The sequence below is a fragment of the Cupressus sempervirens genome, chromosome 8 (genome assembly GCF_028749045.1).
Source record: "Cupressus sempervirens isolate cs-2001-9-10 chromosome 8, ASM2874904v1, whole genome shotgun sequence".
Lineage (NCBI taxonomy): Eukaryota > Viridiplantae > Streptophyta > Pinopsida > Cupressales > Cupressaceae > Cupressus > Cupressus sempervirens.
This window is the reverse complement of record NC_143125.1, coordinates 299,333,899-299,354,247: the sequence shown is the minus strand read 5'-3', so window position 1 is coordinate 299,354,247 and position 20,349 is coordinate 299,333,899. Positions and strand designations below refer to the sequence as shown.

The following is a 20,349-nucleotide window of genomic DNA, read 5'->3' as shown; positions in this document are numbered from 1 at the left end:
TACTATGAAAGGAACAAGATGCATTTTTTTTGTATTTTAAAATGAAAATATATATGAAATTCAATCTATATGTAAATGCACAAAAGGAGATATAAATACCACAAATACAAACAAGTAGATCTAGATACACCAAGAAATCTAACTCCAAAATGTAAGAAAGAAGTGCAGCAGTTGGGTTCACCAAAAAGAAGGTAAGCACCCAATGCAAAGAGTCTAATTCTAATGCAAAAAGTGCATAGGAAGTCATGTTAACTAAAATGTGTAAGGGTAAAATGGAATCAACCACCCTAAAACATTTAAAAGAGGGAAAACCAAGATCCACCTCCTTAATTAGAGTTGATTGACACAAAAGGAACGCTAATGTGTAACCGAATGCAAAAGGAGTGAATAACTTGGATTTATGTCCCTCTCACCTCTACCTTAAGAGGGTTTTGAGAAATTAGATATGAAATATAGAGCTAAAATATAAAGATAAGATAAGATGATAAAGAATATTGAATTGGAAAAAGGGAAAATGGTGTACCTTATGAAATACGAAACTAAAAATGAGCTATCAATGACCTCCAAAAGGGATCAATCATGCAATCGAGGCCTATAATTTGGAGATCTAAATAAACTTAAATCATTTGACGATCTAGCACAGGTAACTTTCTCACAATGATGACCTTTGTAACCTTAATTTGTACAAGGGTGAGTACTAAAGCCTTGATCAATTATACCTGGCCTTGATTCATATTTTGTTGTTCTATAGAATGAAAAAAAGGGTATCTAACTCTACAACATGTTCTCCAATCCAAGATTTGAAACATGCAAAACAAAGGATTTTAGGTTTTTATTTGTGGGGGGGGGGTGGGGGGGTGTGTGGATTATTATCCTCATCAAGCCCCAATTTAAGAATTAACCTTGAATTGAAATAGAAATGGAATGCTAGCAAGTACTAGTGATAGATCTAACATGAAGCAATGCAAAATCTATGAATATTCTCTTAAATTTGGAGTGTAATCAAGTTTGTAGGTTCAATAGCCTTGGCTCAACTTCAAAAACCTTAAGAAAGGAAATCAAAGTAAATCAAAACCTTCGTGAATGAATGTGCTTGAAACATTCCATAGGAATGAATATAGATCTTGAGTGGATAAATGTAGAAGACACAACGAAGGATCTTGAAATGTATGAAGGGAGATCTTGAATGTTGAAAATTCTAGATCTTGCACAAACTCCTTCAAAAGCTTGAATGCATGAATCTTTGATCTTCAATAGATAGATTTCTTGAATGCCTTGAATGCTTGAAGAAGTATTGAGAACTTGAGAGCTTAGATGCTTGCACATGTGAGAGATGAGATATGAGATGAAAAAATGGAGAAAATAAATGGGTTTATAAAGGGCTCAAAGGTAACTTTTTCTTATATACTGACCCACTTAAAAGTTAACACCTCATAACAATTTGGATCGAGGACCTAGTAAGCAGACCTAGAATAGGGCCCAAGAAGGGATGCATTTCGTCTTTATTGGTCCAACAGAAGCGCGCTACATCCTTGCCAACCAAGGACCAAAACCTTTAGGATTCTCGAGCATGGTCCTAAAATAGGATCCTGAATCCTGAAAATCTAGTCCAAAACTAGAGATATAGCCATTATAATATAGAAAATAGATTTTGAGGGATCATATGAATGAAAGGAAAGACCTTGGCCATTAAATCCAACCTCAATATTTATATTATGAAAATAGGAGCATTAAATAGTATCAATTAGGTCTTACCCCAATTATACCTAGGAGAAAGGAGAAGAACGAGGAGGAATGCAAATGAATGATGAAATCACATTAAATGGTTGTTAAGTCATCATTAAATTGCGGTTCTTCCAATTTAAGATTTTACACCATGAATATGGAAATTTCTATAATATTTTGCATACCTAATGACGTATGTTTGCATAGTAGGTCAGTAGTAACCAATCCTTAGTAGTTTTCATGCTAATGCAAGACTAATGGAGTGAGACCCATAGATGCTCTCATGGATTTCAACTAGCACACATTTGGATTCATATTTCTATAGACATCTAAGAAGTGTCCTTTCAAGACCCCTCCTAAAAAAAGTCATCAGAGATGAGGGTGTAATATGAAGCATTGCATATGAATTGGCATTTTTTGTTACAGATTAAACCATCAAGGATGATTAGGTCATGAATATAGGAGTAGATGTTAGTATAGCGGGAAGAATCATGACCAATGATGGTGCAAATGACATGGTCTTTAGGGGACTCACAAGAAATGTAACATAGCTCTTCCAACAAGAATTCAAATCTTGATTCATGTTCTTGTAATTGCAAGATAGAAGCCAAAGTTAGCATAGCATCAACAACTTTATTTTTGACTCTAGGTATTTGTTGAAAGGTGATGAAAGTGAAGTAAATACCTAGAGCATCAACCAACTTCTTGTAAGGGATTAGCTTTTCATATTTGGTTTGATAATCATTGTTTATTCGATTGATAATAAGTTGAGAGTATCCAAAGATGTGAACCTTGGTGATTCTCCATTTAATAGCCAATATGATCCCATTTGTTAATGCTTCATACTCATGAATGTTATTTGCACATGGAAATAGTCACTTGTGATAATTTGGGATAGTGTACCCATGAGGTGTGACAAATAGAATCCCAACACTCAACCCATTTTGTATGTAGGAACCATCAAATAACATTTTCCATGTATGCTCAATCATATACATAATGGATGAATCAAGGAAGTCTATTTGCATAGGAGCATGATCTTGTAAAGGGAAATTTGCTAGCTAATCTGCAATAGCCCTTTAATAGCCTTATGATTGATATACTTAATGTCAAATTCAGAGAGAATCGTCATCCATTTTATTGATCAAACACTAAGGGTAGCCTTACACAACATATACTTTAATGGGTCAATCTTCACTACAAGATGTATAGTGTGTGCAAGAATGTAGTATCTTAATTTTTGAAATGTAAATGCTACATCAGAAAAGATTTTTCAATATTATTATATTTGACCTTGTAGGCTACTAATGTTTGGTTAATATAATATATCACCATTTCTTTCCTTGTGTCATCTTCCTATACTAATAATTCCCCTAGGGATGTAGTTGTAGCTAAGATATACAAAATAAGAGGTTTCCTTAGGATAGGAGGAAATATAATTGGAAGGTTTGCTAGATATTCCTTGATTTACTTTAAGCTCTTTTTGCATTCCTCATTCATATATGAAGATCCTTTATGAATATTTTGTTGAATGGTTGTGATCTATCAACAAGTTGAGAAATGAACTTCCTAATAGTTTGGAGATGTACTTGTAGACTTCTCATCTGACTAATGTTGTGAGGAGGTGGTATATCTATTATTGCTTGGACCTCTTTGGCATGGACTTCAATTCCCTTGGCTGAAATGATATGTCCTAGTAGTTTCTCTAAGAACATTTCTTTGGATCTATCCTAAGATGAAATTATTCCATTGGATCTAAAATTGATCCCAAGTCCTCAAGATGTGTAGTCCTTTTCTTAGACTTTTCTAGGGTATCATCCACATATTCTTCCCTAAATTTATGCATAATGTCATGAAAGATTGTAGTTATAACTCTTTAATAAGTTGATCCAATATTTTGTACAAGTTATTTCCTCTTGGCCTTCAAGAGTGATCTTAATTTGGTTATATCTCAAGAATCCATCCATGAGAGAATACATTTCATAACCCGCAATCATATCTATCATCATATCTATGTTTGGAAGTACAAAGTCATCCTTTGGGAAAACTTTGTTAAGGTCTCATAAACCAGTACATACACAAATAAATTTGTCATGTTTTGAAACTAGTACAATATTTTAAATCTACTTAGCATAGTTAGTAGCTCTTATAAATCTAGCTTTGAGGAGTTTTTCTAGTTCTTCTTTAACTAGGAAAGCAATATGCAAATAGTTTTTTTTCTTAACTAGTTTAACACCAGGAGCTATGGACAAGTGATGCATAATCATATTAGTGTCAAGCTCTGGCATATTAGAGTATGTCTAAGAAAAAATATTTTCTTCTCTTTAAAGAACTTGGTGAATTCCTCTTTTTCATCTAATGATAAAAACTGAGCTGGGTGAATGATTTGTGGAGCCTCTTCTATTCCAAGATTAATGGCCTATGTAGGTTCTACCAATATTGATGATTTCTCTTGGAAATAACTAGGCAGGCTACCAAGTATCTTATCCTCAAGCACTTCAGGGAGGTTTTCACCCTTGGTTACATCTTTTGTTTATACTTTTTTTGGTTTTGGCATTACCACAAAGTGGTTTTCTCCATCAAAACACTTTATTTTCATTTATTTTCATTTTGTGACTAAGATAATTAACATGTGACTCAGTCATGTTTGTTGTTGGTTCATTGGTGGAAGAGACTATAGGTTTAATCAAATTTAGGTAACAAGTGATCTCATGTCATTTTGAAAAGTCAATAGCTATGGTTGTCAATTTTGTTGAGACTAATCTATGAGATTAGGATGCATAAGTGAAAGAGATGTGGTAATGGAAAGAGTAATCTCCAGTGATAAGAAAGTTAGAGTGTATAGAGTCCCCCTCAAAAATGCCTAGATCAATTGGTCCCCTAATGTGGTTAGTTTGGTCAATAAGTGTGACATGAGGATGACTCATCATCTACGTCAAGTTGGTTTGCATAAGTTTGGATGACATAAACCCCTAGTTTCATAGATTCTATTGAAGCTAAATTCCATTAATACTCATGTAAATATGTAATAAGATGTCTCTTTAGTAAGCATGCAATTTTACTTTAAATTCTCTCTCTATTAGGATGTTCAAAATTTGATTCTCCATTTTGATGTGATATGAAGGCTTCAATAGTATAGTCAACATGATGTTCACCATTATTTTGTGCCCAAGGAAGAGAAGTATAAAGGTAAAAAGTCATCCTCTTGTGTAACTAAGTTGATAGGTTGGACCTCTTATTTGAATTCATTAGAATCACTATGTGCTTCATCAAAAATATACTTTTCATCAGCATTGTAAAATCCTAAGCCAATAGTGTCTCTAGACTTGCATCAATTAAAATGATCTAGGGGCTCAATAAGAACATTATTTTTAGCACTCAAAGGACCATGACCAAGGAAACCCCATCTTATTAATGAATTCATAGCCTTTTCATTACTATTTGGGAGACATTTCAACTAAGATAATAGTTTCATCATATTCTTCCTCTTCCCCATGATAGATCCAATTTCTAACTATAGTTTCTTCATTCTTATCTTCTAGTGGTACGAAGGATTAGATGAAGGTACCATAAAATTTCATAGCTGAAGAGGAAGGTTTCATCTTTTACAATGGTTGAACATATGAGCATGGAGAAATGGGAAGTGTAGAAATAGAGTCCAATATACACTCTCTCATTCCTATGTTCAACATCTTAAGCTTCTTCTCACATTCCACAAGTGAGTTCCTATTATTAATTTTTTCTACAACTCTATTATGAGTTACACATGATTCAACACTGAAATTATTGATTGATAAGGATTTATCCCCAGGAATAGATACATCAGTGTCATTAAAATGAATTTTGATACATTTATGGTATGTAGATGACACAACTTGCATGTCGTATATCCATAGTCTCCTTAGCAAGATATTGTATATGGATGGACCCACATAAAGTACTTGGAATACAATGTCATTTTCTATTGGACCCATACAAATAGGTAGGAAAAATAATCCCTTGGAAAACCTCTCTTCTTTATCATAAGCCTTGATAGTGATCTTCTTCCTAGGATAAATGATGTGCTCTGAAAATCCCAACTATTTGAGTAAAGTAAATGTGCATATGTTTAGCCCTACGCCCCCATCTATCAACATGTTTTTGAAATAAGTTTTATGGATTAATATACTTCTATGTGTAAGGAAATATTGTGTGTATGACTTAGTGATTTATCACCCTCTGTAGAAAATGAAAGGTAGTGAGGGGTAGAAATGTGTTTAACTATTATCAAGAACTAGTCTACATCAATGTCTTTGGGAACACTACCCATGTGTAAGGCATTCTCTAGGATTTTCTTATGAGTATGAGACAATTCTAGAAACTCAAATTTTTATATTTATGAGGGATTCCATTGCAATTTGTACACTAAATTATGGCTTGACTTATTTGAGGTGGACACTTTCTTAGATGTAGGTTTTATGGATGCGGGTTGCTTAGACTTGGATTTTTGAGAGGATCTAGGACCCTTAAGCATGATATGGATTTGTTGACTCCTATTGGCCACATTTAGACTCTCAAAGGAAGGTGAAATAAATCTTCTAAGGATAATCAAAGGTCTTTCTTCATTTTCAACTTCATGTGAATGCCCATGTGTAAATGCATGACCTCTACCCCTAAGGTGTACTCTAGGTGGTTCATTGGCATCTGAGTCATGGTTGGTATTCTTTCCTTTCAATCATAACATATTAAAACTCTTATCTATAGGTTCAAGCATGTTGATCGCATTGTCCATGCTAGCATAGGTGTAATTTATCTTAGCATCTCCATTCTTAGGTTTGGAAGTTTCCCCTTGTTCATACGTAGGGAAAGGTTCACTATAAAGCCTCATGATTAAAATTAGTTATTAATCTATCTACACCAACCTTCTTGTTATCAATAAGATCTTGATGATGGTCTTGAGCATCATGCAACTATTAGTTTTATGTCCTTTATTCCTATAGTAGTTGAAATAGTGGTCATCATTCCATAATTTGGGCTTGATCTCTAACACATAAGGTTTTAAGTTGTTCAACAGAGTAATTATCTTGTTTGCAATTAAGGTCTTTTAAACTACATCAAGAGAGTCTCCCAAAGGTGTAAAATTGTATTTAGACTTCTATTCCCACGAATGTTTACCCTTGGAGTTGTTAGATATATTGGAGTCACTAGAGTTTGACGAAGCCTCTTTAAGTTTCATAGCTTGGACTCCACTTGATAAATTAAAGATAGGCTCCTTAGGCTTAGAGGTATCAACAACACCATCATTAACAACATTCTTGTTTTTGTTCCAATAGTTTTTTTTACCCTTATCTTTGTCATTATTGTTGTGTCCATTCAATTTATCTTTGTTTAAGCTAAGTATCCCTTGTTTGACCAAGACATTAATCTATGTAGAAAGCACTTTCTATAATGGTATCAAATGTGTCAAATAGTTGCTCTCTAAGGTCAAAATATAATAAAGGGACAAGAGTATTCACAAATATATCAATATTTATCTTGAATGCAATTTCCTCCATCTTTGCAAGAATGTAACAAAAGGTTCACCTTATTTTTGTTTAAGATTGAATAAGTCCAACATAGTGATTGGTTGTTGAATGTTATAAGAGTAGTATTGAACAAATCTTTGTGCTATCTCATCAAAGGACTTAAGGGGAGTGAAATTTTAGTGAACCATTACATAACTTGACCACAAAGGCTCCTAGGAAACAACCTCATGAGATATGTTTCATCATGCATAAACTCCATGCTTAAGGTATGTAATGTACTAACATGATCATAAGGATATCCATTCCTATCATACTTTTGAAAATTCAATTTTTTGTGGAAATGGAGTCAAATATAGATGCTTGTCTAAAGGAAAATGACATATAGAGTTAATAGAAAATGATGTTTAAGGCTTCTCATTTTCCTTCTCCATGCATGGCACCTTGTTTTTCAAGTCTCATATTTCTTTCAATGCAACCTCTAGTTATGAAAGTTCCTTCTTCTGAGTTAATCTATTAGCATTGAAGTTGTATGGAAGTTTTATCCCTCTAGAGGCTACATGCGTGAAATATCAATCACCATTTTTTTTGTAAGGTCTTCATCATGAGTTAATTAAATCCATTAAAGAGTGACCTCTCCAATCACTTTTTTGATTCACACTAATGGGTCAAAATTTATGATTTTCTTAGAAAGATAAGAGCATACTCTTCTACCATCAACACGAACCCTTACTAATGAGTCATTAAGTGCCTATGAAAATGAAATGCTACTAACAACAAAGACACCTTTTTGGGCTTTTTCTTTTCAATACTACTCCAAATGAAAACACCTATAGGACAAGGTTAATACATAAAATAAAAATAAAAACAAATAACCATGCAAAACCACTTGTTACAAGACATTAGAAACCAAAAAAATTGAAATGCAAGAAAATGAAAGAAAACTAGTCTACCAAAAATTGAAAGAAATCAATAATAGTTTTGAATGATTTTTCATAGTTCACTAGAATATTGTAGGATGTTTCTCTATAAGATAGGTGATATCTCAACTACAGGGGACAAAGAACCCTCAACTATATGATGTTTCACCTTACAAGGGATGATATTCTAGTTTACTTGTAGAAGATTGGATATGACTAGACAAAAATCGCTTGTAACGTAGAGAAATGTCACACAACATACTTGGAAGATGTCATACGATATTCCCTACTAAAAAAATAAAAATGATAGACTTGCAAGCTACAAATATGAAAATGAGCAAGAAGTGGAACTAGAAACTTGGTTCCAACCCTATGGTGGGTGCCAAAAATGTATACCAAAACTGGGGTACACTTCTATAAACCACTACACTTGAGAGAACCGATGAAGAGAGAGTCTCAAGAAGTTTCTTATAGCTTCCTACTCATAACATGCAAGGAAAATGAACAAGATATCATACTTGTGGCTCTCAAATAAACCAAGATAAGGGACCTTGCAAGATGCATTGCAAGATGGAAGATTCAATGGAGTAAGAGAAATGAGATGGTAGTATCCAAGGATTTCCAAGAGAGGACACAAGAGAAATGAGATGGTAGTATCCAAGGATTTCCAAGAGAGGACGCAAGTGCAAATGTGAGTAAACTAAGACGATGATGCAAAAACTAAGCTAAGATGCAAAGCAAGAACAAAAAAATTAAAGCTAATCTAAGTACAAGGAAAGAGAAAACAATTTTACCAATGCAATATTACAAGTCCTCCTAATTAGACTATGTGATTTAAGTTAAAATGCAATAAAGAAATTACTAAGCTAAAATGCAAGTAAATTGAATGAGGATACAAATTTGAGTGCTCAAGTGCTTAAATGAAAGTGGAACAACATAACAATAGTATGAAAGTATAAGATATGAGAGACCGAGGAGAGGGCCTCCTTTTAAAGAGAAATGGATTGTATAAAGAGAAATGGATTGTTGGAGATTTAGAGGCAAAATCAAGATTGGAGAAATATTCTCATTTTGATTTTGAGCTCAAGATTCTCAAGAGACAAAAGCAAAGGCTATGTTTAAGAGGAAAAAGAATGAGTGGATGAGATTAAAATGCAAAATAGATTCCACTTGCCTTGGAAAGTGTGCATTCAATGTGTAGACACAATTTTTTTTCTTATAAGAAATTCCTTTTTCGGGTGCACCCATAGGGTAAAGGGGATTTTATTTAATTAAAAGGGAGCAAGTTCTTCTAATTGAATAAAGACTTAGGATAAGGCAGTCAAACCATAGGATAAAATCAAATAAATAATTAAATGATGATTTGATCAATGATACATTATTAAATACTTATGCAAAATTGATTAAAAAATGCTGAAAAGGGGGCTTATAATTTACTAGATCAATTTGATAATTGTTATTTCAACATATACTTTATTTTCTTCATCAGCAATTGTGTTACTCTTGAGGTAGAGAGCTTTCACAGTATCCATTTCTTAGGAATTATTCTTGTGGTTTGATATCCATGTGTGGATTGTAAGTTATCTCTCCAACATGGTGAGAGTGGACCTAATTAGGTTACCCATGAGGTCAGGAGGTAGCAACATTCTTACCATTGGGGTCCCCCATAGATTTGTATAGATGTTGGATGATCCATTGTTACAATTGTACCATTCTTACTTATCTTCTTGACATGTTCTGTATGTTTAGTTAATGTATCTACTATGTATTCATGTATTATGTAAATTTGTATCTTAAGTTCGTTACAAGACAATGTATTGTATTTGGTTTATCATTACATACCCTATGACAAGTGCATTGGATGTTGTGTGTATATATGTAATTCATTGTATCAACTATATTCATGTATTCATCATGAGATCATATATATGATACTTCATTATGGTTATGGACATTGTACTTATAATTAAATCTAATTAATAATGCCTATACAAATGTGCTTCAATGTTAAGGAACCCTTGAGAAATGTAATTTTTCATTGTATTGCTTATGTGTGTACGATGCGTATGTGTTATATTGTTCTTGCATTGTTACCTTGATGTCGCATAAACTTAAAAAAATAAATTAGCAAACATTGTAGCATACTAGGTTAATTTCTCTTGGGTTCCCTAGTAGAGGTTACACTATTAGTTTTCTACTTGCGTAAATGTTATGTTGTGATGGTTAATTCTATCTTTAAGAAAAAAAAATTGTGTTAGTCTTTGATTGATCCTTCTTTCCAAGGTCTCAAGCGGACATTACAGACCATCCTTGTATGGCCAAGAAGGGAAGAAAATGCAAAACAATTAGGGCATAAAAATAGAATCATAAAAATGTTTTACAAAAATTTAGAATGACATTATTAATGAAGCTTATGAGTCTTGCTAAACTTCAATTAACAATTTCTTATAATACGTTTGTTGACTTCTCTAACAAATTTATGTTAATTGAATAAATATTGGCAAAGTTACATTTGACCAACTAATATGTTGCATTTATTTGGAAATATAACTCTTGCCCCAAAAACAATCCTATTAAAAAAGAATATACCTTTTTTTTTGGAGAGACGTGTAGTTGATTTTAAGGGGATTTTAAAGTATGTCATTTTCTTAATTACCTTCAACGACAATATGTAGGCAATGCTTCTTTTTATTTTATATATTGTGACTATAGACATTAATAATTTTTCATAAATATAATTGAAAAAATTCAAGGTTTCTTTTTGTATGCAATCATAATTATATTCAAAAAATACAATACATGTTTTAGATTTTTATATTGTTTATTTTAAGTAAAATATCAATTCAACTTTCAAATGTATTATTCCACTATGCTCAAAGTTTTTTTTATCTTTATATATATTAATTTTTTTAAAGTGTTAATCTATATAAAATCACCTCAAATAGAAAATAAAATTCATAAAATTTACTAATTGTATTATATATAAAATTTAATAAATACATAAAATAATTTAAAAAAAAAAAAATTAAATATGTTATAAATTAAAATTTATCATTGTTCAATTGATTGATTACAATTTTTTGGGGTTGGTAATATTGATAACTTTATTCAAAGAATCGAAAGGACCTTGCCCTAAAGCAAGGGTGGAAACAACCAAGGGAATCATCATCCCAAACAAAAGCACATAAGGAAAGAAAAGTTAAAAAACATCAAACACCCCAAACCTACACCAATAATTACAATTTGTGTCCATTGCCCACTTTAGTTTGGGATTAAAGAATCATTTCTAATTTCTTTGGATTCCTATCCTTCTCCTTTTTGACCACATGCCACCCATCTTCAAATTTAGTTGCCTCAGCCCACCACTCCAAATAATTGACCTATGAGCAATTCCCACAATCTCTTCACCCGAGTCTTTCTAAATAAACTCCTCCCTTGAGTCTTTCCCAACATCCTCCGCACCCTGAGTTGTATCACCTTTATGATATATCTTTGTCCATTCCTAGTGTGACCCCACTCTGCATTTCTCTTTGCACACATGTATGGCTATCTAGCTCCAACTACAACATCAATATCCTTTTGCTTCTTTCAACAAAGATCGAAAGAGGGAGTATCATAGGCCCTTGCACTATTTCTTGTATCACTTTTATGCTCTTTCTTTGTCCATTCCTAGTGTGACCCCACTCTGCATTTCTCTTTGCACACATGTATAGCTATCTAGCTCCAACTAGACCATCAACATCCTTTTGCTTCTTTCAACAAAAATCGAAAGAGGGAGTATCATAGGCCCTTGCACTATTTCCTTTGCCACCACTTGAAAGAAACTCCTTTGTTTCTCAACCATCTTCTCAATTGTGTACTATTGATAAGGGATATGTTCTCACCAAGATGATACCTTAGTTCCTCTTATTTTATCACAATTAGATGCAATATGCCTTGTTTAGAAACACCTTTTGCATGTGAAGAGAATCCCTTCATAGTCTACCTATTGTACTCAACATCCCTTTGAAGACTTAATTAAAATTTCAACACAAAAAACATCTGAAAATGTCAAATTCAACCAGAATTCGAGCAAAAGTTGAATGAAGGAGATTCGAAGATCCTTCATCAATCATTGGAAAAATCCCTGAAGAACTGTCAATAGCTTTTAGAAGAGTATCAAACCAAAGATGTAGGGATAAATTTGGTAGTATTATCCAAATATGAATTTAATAATTTTTTTGATAGCTAGACAAAAATCAGAATTCTAGTGTTTCAAGATCAACGAAAACTTCTCCTCCCAACTCTAGGAGCACTTATACAAAACCTTATTTCTACCTTAATTATCTCAAAGACCACAATGAAAAACCCTTTTACCACTATATATTTGAACACACCCATCATCAATCAACTCCCACTTCTCTAAAATCTAGGACTGAAGCTCCTATAGGCTTGGCCAAAAGTTTTGAGTTGCTCGATGACATCAAACTCAGAAAAAATAGAAAGCTTATGAGTGACTTCGTCCTTAGTCTTCTTATTCAAACTAATTGTTGCAATCTTGAAAGATATGCATAATGTCGTGCCCAAATGCTTTAGATGTTGGGCATCAGAAACATCAGAAAGCCTTGTAGGATTTTGGGAGGCACCCCCTTGCTTGTATTAGCATCTAATCCACTTATTAGAAGCCTACCATCATCTACAACACAAACCCCACCAAAACCCCCGTTAGACCCCAAAGTTGTCATTGCCCATTTGTAGGCTGCACATGGTTGAGACTCTACCTAAATTGAGAATCAACCAAAGGGGAGATTAAACCTTTGTTAGCAACATGGTGTGGTGACAAAGACCCCAAACTAATTTGACTATCCCTGTTAGCCACCAAACTATTAGTGCCATGTTTGTCCTGATGAGCCCAACAAACCTTCACCAACCTTTAGTCATCTCGTATCATCCTGCCCATACTAGAGGATGATTCTCCTTTAAAAAAATAGAAGCTTGACCTCTATAGAGATGATTTTTGGCCATTCACACAACAACAACACTAGTATTGTCATTCCACCCTCAATGTCCTTGTATGCTTGCATTTGTGCAATCATGATGAAGACACAAACTTCACCCTATACCCTAACTATATTGATTGAATGCAATTTACATGGGTGACAAAAGAAGATATAAAAAATCACCCAACAAAATTACTTATTTCCATTTAGAAACAACACAGATTTTTTCTTATGCTTTTATGAGAGTAAAGATATTGCAAAAAATGTCTCGAGTTTAATTTCCACATGTAAGATAACCTTTAGCTTAAACACTCTAGTTTATTTGTTTCCCCTCGTTGAATCCATGAAACTGCACTTGAGGCCTCCAACATTTGTGTGCCCCGAACTTTCTCCTTGTGATACCTGTGCTCTGAACCTCCTTATTTTCATGATCCTTCTGAATAATAACAGGGATTTTTTCCATATAAATCTATGTTATCAAACACAGGATTCAAGAAAAATAAACTTTTGCCATGGCTGATTTCTTTGCCTGGTTCGATGTCAAATTCACGCTGTGTTCTTTAACCCCTCTGTAAAGGCTTTCTACCTGCTTCAGTAATGTAATTTTGCCAGAGATGCCTTGAGTAGTGTATTTCCCGAGTGAATTTTTTAATGTAATCTTCTTCCTCGTTAAGATTTAAGTAATCTTTGGTTAGGATTCTCCCAATGTGGGGCAAATAAGCTTTGGCACAAGCATCATCTTCTAATTTACCTGGGGGTCAACCTGAGATCTTGTCGGAATTTGGAGCCCATGTTTATATCATTTATAGCCATTCTTTCTCAGAACTGTTGCAAGGTGACTCTCTTTTATCTGGACGCGATTGTTTTAAAACAGTCCTTAATGCCTGGTGGAAAGGGTATAACAAATATCCGACTTCATTTTGTCAAACAAGTAACTGCAACTTCAGTTTTCAGGTTAGCCGGCTACAACATTTTAAGAAAGTTACACTTGTTTATTTTGAGTGATCCCCACGATTTCATCAACAGGCCCATTTAGTATAAATGATTACGGTCCATAATACGGCAATTTTATCAAACAATTCGCGTCTTGCGTATGTTTCAACATTCTGCATGCTTGAGTAGTAGCTGTAAAATCGGAAATGAATTTGCGTTCAATATTTTTTTCCTGTATCGCCATGGTACGCAAAAAAATTGCCATTATGAGACAAGATTAGGAGGGTGCTGGCAGTGGTTGCTATTGGATTTAAACTTGCTAATTGCATTTGTCTACAGACCTTAATGGCTCTACCACGAATCTCATTTTATGCATATGCAACACTGATAGCAGTCCGCGCAACCAAATTCTACTAAGGTATCTTTTAAAGTAACATGTGTATTATGCACCGTTGGGCCAAAAGATCGACCTCCCCATACAGACGCACAACTTATAAACACAGGAGGCAGTTAGTCTAACAATCCTCCTCGGCATTGTCTGAGATTTGACCTCCGATCAAATTCTGATGCCACTTGTTAGCCGTTGTATTAGCCATTGTACTAAAAGATTGACCTGTTAGCACCGATGCAACCACACAACTTATATAATAAAGAAGGAGATGTTAAGCTACATCATGAGTCCCAAAGGGCAACATTGGTGGTTAGTCCAACACTGTCGACATTGTGGATTCATGTCTATTGGGTTAACCACTTCTGGTTTTTTCTTAAATAGTCTCTATGATTTATTCCATAGCACTAAATTCAGCAGCAGCTGGGATGGTGATTGAAAAGGTAGAATAGACTTATCTTTAAATATATAAGAATCCCAGACCTGATAAAATTAAAAAATTGACAATAGCACTATAAGAGAAGAGACTGAGACTGTGAAGCTTCTGCTAGAAGACACCAAATGCGTAGAGAAGAATCTTCCAATATACGCACAGAATGCTTTAGTTGTGTAGAGAAAGATCCACAGTGGAAGCTGAAAGAACTCTCATATAAACTGAAGTAGAGGGAACTATATAGTGGAACAGTTTGCAGTCAAAGAAACTTCAGCGACTAATCTCAGATATAAAGAACAAAATCCAAATTCCATAATTCCCACAGACTGATCTTTCTTATATGCCAAATACTAATTTATCAAAATATGATGCAGAATTGAACCATATAAGCAAATAATTGCTATTTTATGTTGAGTTATCAGGTTCGCACGTTCTAGGGTAAATTTGTTAACAAAATGATTTTTTTTTTTGATATTGTATAGACTGGACTTTCTGCTTGCAGTAAAGACATTTTAAAACACACCAGAGGTTTGAGCGTATCTTCCCTATATTCCCTCTTAGCCTATAAGCATGAAAGACTGTTAGATACATTATCTACGGACTCGGTGGTTTCAACTATCACTCAGATGAGGAACATTGTGAAGACATCTTTTTTGCTTGGTAGTGAAGGTTGTTGTATGGATATTGACTTTGGCTTCCCTTAGTAAGCCAACATGCACAAATACAACACAGTTTTACATCCTGTTTGTGGCTTTGATTGCTGAAACCTATTGCTTTTGCATGGTCTCAAAGCCATTCTATTTGCTTCCTGTGTATGAGCATTTACTCAAACAGAATCATCCAGGTGGATATGATTCATCTTGTGCAAGTAAGAAGAGGATTTGGAAAGAAAAGAGTGGGATACCAGTGGAGGCAGCGAGGGTGACTCCCCAGGCATAACACAGCCAAGCTGTGTTTTGGGTAAGACAAAGTTAAATTGTTACATCCCAATATTAAATGCTTCTTTATAGTGTTCGTTAAAATTCCAAAAATTCATTGAGGACAATGAATCACAAGGGGGAGGGTATGTTACATCCCAATTTTGGCTCCAGATTTTGGAATGAATCACAGATCTGTGTATATCTTCTTTGACCTTTTCTTTGTGTCAATATAAGAAAGTACCATCATGCTGATGGAAAGGCTATTTGCATAGGACTCTTCGAGTATGAATGTGTATTGTGTGTAACTAATTAATCTCTGCCAAGGGGTGCCAGCTTGTACAGAGGTATTGCCAATATACCTCTGAGATGAGCACAACACCATGTTTGATATTGGAAACAATCGGAAAAGAATTGTAACTTCATCTTAAGCCATAGGCCAAGTTTGGGTACAATGAGATGGCTGTAACTAAAATCAGAACTCAAGCTTTACTCAAGGGATCTCCTAGGAAAGCACCCATAAGGACTAGCATGGTCAAGATGAAGGGTGGGAGGAGAGAATATCCCTGCAACAGAAAGAACAAAGATGGATTAGTATATATATAACAAAAATAAATAAGTCAGCTCATAAAGGTCCAATGTCCAAATCTTGATCCCTAATCGAGCGGTGGAATTGATACTTCAGTACCAGGATGCTTAGAGGCTAGATAAGGTGTTCCATGACTATTTCCGAGTAGGGAGGGCCTTTCTCGGTTGAGATTGTGAGGGGATAATTAAGGGTCTGTGGTTGGGTGGTTAAACCCCTGACAATCCTTCCCCTCTCCACTAGATGCCAAGACATGCACAAAACAGAGATAAGTTATGCATTTAACATCTTTTGGTAATAGGTATCTTACTTTTATGATATTTGAATTTACAAGTTGAAGATATCTTAGATAGAATTATATCATTGAATCAGTTATTCCCTTCAATAAAATCAACTTTTCTTGTCAATGTAATTTGGTAACTCGTTAGATAAGTTGATCTTCCATTTGAACATGAAATGTATCTGTATGCATGAGATAGGCTTATTTGATGGTTGTTATTTCTGTCTTTCATTTATGTGAATAATGATTATAAACATATCTTTTAACTATATGTTATTGCCATTAGTTAGCAACAGAAAGAAAATAGATGATACAGTAGTATTTGATGCCCTAAATGGTAATTGTCTTTATGATATAGTGGTATAACTATTCGTGTCCTAATTAGTATATGTGGATTAACTTGGGTTTTGCAGATGATGCCCTAGGTGGATTCCGGTTTCGGAATTTAGGGTATGTAAAACTTAAATTCTTTATTTAGATTTATTGATGATACTATCAATTGTTAGTTATGAAATTTCCATTTAATTGATTATAACCATTAATCTCATTAACATGAACATAATTGTTGTAACTGTCTTCCCATGAATATGAAATAGTAACTGCATTTCTATTATATGCTAGTTGTTAGTTAAGACCCGGAAAAAAGGGATGTTACAGAAAGCTACTGACATAGCACTCATATAGGCTTCATCTCTTTGGTCAGTCTACCAGAAGTGGGTGGCTGAGGTGTAAATGACAATAAATCATTCACAGTCCAAAGTGTAAATAACTGAATAGAGCCTCTTGTAAGTGATGGGGTCCATGGGCATTTGACAGGTGTCAAACTTGTGTGAATGCTACATTGTTCAATCATTGTATGAAATCAGCACGTTTGCTGAGAGGCATCAATACTTCGCAATAACACAAAGGATAACTATCTGGAATAGTGCAAGGTTGGACAGCTTGGCATCTAGAGTACAGATTTGGTAGACTGTCTGCATGACAGATGTTTTGTGTATATTTGTTCAGTGGATGGGCAGCAAACACGAGAGACAACCAGTATGAGGTTGAATTCAAAAACATCATTGCCATCTTGTTGAGTGGCACGTACCAGGCTAGTTAGTATTGACACATTCTTGCTGGCATTTGATAATTTCATTTGCAATATTTTAAATATTAATTGGAAAGTATAATATCAATTAAATTGTTTTGATTGATATCATTAAAGTGATCTTTAATTTTTCAGGTTAACTTAAGGGACAATAATAGACAAAGTGTAAAGCTGTGTGGTATGATAAACTTAGTTAATAGTGTGGTCTTTATTTTTGTGATAACGATTTTATTGAAGTTTTGAAGTGTGCAGTGCGAGCATCTAATTCTTAAGGTGACAATAAGCTGTGTTCTATTTTATAAGGGTAACAATGACAGGAATCCAGACATTTCTTTCTTTTGTGTAATTCTGAGATATTGGCAGGAAAGAATTCTATGGACTCATAGGATACCATTTGTGAGCATTGTGACCTTGAGCAGATCATGTTGAATGAGGAAAGACCAGGTTATGATCAAGAGAACTGTGACAGGAGGCATAAGGAAGCCTTGATGCATCTAAAGTCCATTATAGATCCATTGACCAGGAGCTCAAAATGCCACTGCATAGGCTACTCAGGTCTTGTGTAGGAAGAACATTTTTTTCTTTGAAGTTAGAAGAAGGTAGATCTTTCTCAAATTGCTTGTTTTATTTGAAAGATCTAAGTGACTGTCTGCTATCCAGAATCCAGTGGGCGATGAAGACATGGTAAGTTTAGTTTTACAGAGCCTCCCATCATCATATGATTCATATGTTGAATCTTTACACTTCACTGTAGAGCCGCAAGCACTTTTTTTGTGTGAAGGTGTCCACACTTATTTCGGAAAGAGAAAGGAGATTGGATCAGATGGAAGTATCAACTTCAGAATCTATGTAAAGTGCATTCAGTCCATGGATGAGAGACAAAGGTAGGCAAAAGAACTAGAAGTGTATCAAATGGATCATCAAAAGGCAGTAGCACATTCAAAAGACCAAGAGTGAAATGTTTTTGCTGCAACAATAAGCTGGATTCTTTGAAGAGCATGTATGAATGAACTGGAGGTAAAATATGGATTTACATTTCCTTCTGTTCATTACATGGACAATCCACATAGTCTACAACCTAGCATATTGTTCCAGGTGCATCAAAACCCCATTTTGATGCTATACATGCTTCATAGATTGATATGAATCTTTTACTAAGGATATAAGTAAAAGTGATTTCACTTAAGGAAATGGGTGGACTCATCTTGATGAAGAATGTTGTGATGTTTGTGACATGTTGACAATGTAGTCCAGACTCTATATATGAGAATGTTTAATACATTCTGTTGATGTGAGTTTTGTTCCACTACAACATACATAACAAAGACTTTGTATTTCAGATGAAACACCAAATCTCCAGCTTTATGTTGAATAAGGATGCTCATATGCTATACAATGTACATGGATTGTGTGATCAAATGAGATAACCCCAAGGTTATCAGCATGTCTTCAACTTTTTCCAATCAAGCAACTTGCAAAGAGATAAGGATTTTGAAAGCTATTGTACTCCTAGAATGTAAGGAATTGTGGACGTCTTTGCGACTCTACTAGACTTAGTTTAGCCATCAACATCAACCAAGCTAGTGCAATCCCCTAAGATAAATGTAAGATGATCAAACTACCACCATTCCATTAACACCACCCATTGATGCATATCAATGTGCAGGCAATTATGAAAGTTAAGCTCATGAATATGTCATTCGACCATGCAATGCTTGCAATCAGCAAGCAACTAGTGGTGTGGTTTGAGTGAACTCACCAAAGATGTATCCAAAATCACTTCCATCCAACTAAACAATATTTCTGACCAACATGAAACAAGATCTACCCTAAGCGAGGAAATGAAGAAGCATACAATACTCCAAAGCAACACAAGTAATCCACCATAAAGACCAACAATGAATTAACAATTACTTTGATAACATTATGGCAACAATTTCAACAAGTCTCCTCCTACTGTACCTCTAATCTAATCTCCTCTCTAATGAATATATCTCATCCTTGACTAACTTGACTACTTAATGGGGCAAAGTTGCTCAAGCTCATCTCATAGACTTACAGGCTTGAAAATTACTGCCAGGATGACCTAAGACTGCTACTCCTGTTGCTAAGCGAAAAGAGTGGGTCCCCATTTGCAATGGGTTGATGGTGTGGAAACCTCACAATATTTAGCACCCACCCAAAGAAATGCTCCTAACATTTCAAGGATAAAACTCGCTTGGAATCAAGAACCTGTGATCAATTCCACTTTCACCTATCAAACAACTAGGAAATGCACTTACCAACTCACTTCCGCTGCCATTAACATTTTTTCTTTTGATATCATTTTCATTTCAAATTTCATTTTGGCCCTCAAGCAATAAAGCTCATAATGAGTTTGGAGAAACCACAATGACACTGAAACACACGTAAGATTTTCACTAACTCCAACTTCTCAAAAACTCCAATGACCCAGAGCAACCAAGTGTGAGACTAGGAGTAAATGTTGTAATCAAAAGACAATGCATGAATCCATTCCAAATTTAGGACAAATCCTTTTCACAAGATAAGTTTTTTAAGAATGATGTCCAAAATTCTGAGGACCTCACAAAGAGATA

General features: G+C 34.5%; 1 long non-coding RNA gene across 2 annotated transcripts in view; it reads left to right on the top strand.

Annotated features, from left to right (window-relative positions):
- Positions 1 to 13,471: 13,471 nt before the first annotated feature.
- Positions 13,472 to 20,349, top strand: part of LOC149542607 (uncharacterized) — an 84,488-nt gene continuing 77,610 nt past the window's right edge. The window contains exons 1-2 of one of the 2 annotated variants that reach the window (XR_016355483.1): positions 13,472 to 14,079; positions 17,076 to 17,112. This is a non-coding gene — a long non-coding RNA (uncharacterized LOC149542607). The remainder of the gene's footprint in view (positions 14,080 to 17,075; positions 17,113 to 20,349) is intronic. The other variant, XR_016355482.1, reaches the window with a different exon arrangement.